Raw genomic sequence first — 745 nt, 5'->3', positions numbered from 1 at the left:
TCTTGAACTAGAATTTCTATTTCTCCCACACAATATATATTAACTCCTTTAATTTTCAGGACAAAGTTATGAGTTATGAATTATTATCCTCATTTAGAAGATTTTAAAAACCAAAGTTCAAAGAGGTTAAGTAACTTCCCAAGGTCACTAGACTAGTAAGTGGTACCTGGCAGTCAGATGCATAGAAAAAAATTTATTTTTAATTTTCTTTCCTTGTGATTCTAAAGTTCTAGGTCTTCTGGATTAATTTGCCATTACTATTATTAGTGGCACACAGTTGATCAGATAGCATAAAACATCACACAGGGAAAGTAAAAGGGGTGTGGAAATGTATCTATTAATGAAACAGACGGGGCTGCGTATTTTTTAAAATGGGTTCAAATATCCATGAGTATTACTGCATTAATCCATTTTCCGTTGCCTATAACAGAATACCTGAAAATGGGTAGTTTATAAAGAATATGAATTTTATTTCTTCCAGTTATGGAGCCTGGGAAGTCCAAAGTTGAGGGACACAGCTGGTAAAAGCCTTCTTCCTAGTGGGGACTGTAAGGCCCCATAGAAGACCCCAAAGGAGGCACTCCCTAAAACATGGCGCTTTTCTCTTCCGGGTCCTAACAATGTCACCGGCGCCAAGGTGCAGCCTATCAGAAATCATTACCCGCCCCAGCCAATCAACTACCGCCCCGTGTACTAACCACCTTCTCCCGGAACCCAGCTCTATATAAATGTATGCTTCTCCCCC

The sequence above is a fragment of the Galeopterus variegatus genome, unplaced genomic scaffold (genome assembly GCF_000696425.1).
Source record: "Galeopterus variegatus unplaced genomic scaffold, G_variegatus-3.0.2 Scaffold11613, whole genome shotgun sequence".
Classification (NCBI taxonomy): Eukaryota; Metazoa; Chordata; class Mammalia; order Dermoptera; family Cynocephalidae; genus Galeopterus; species Galeopterus variegatus.
The sequence above is the reverse complement of the archived record's forward strand: the minus strand, read 5'-3'. Positions refer to the sequence as shown.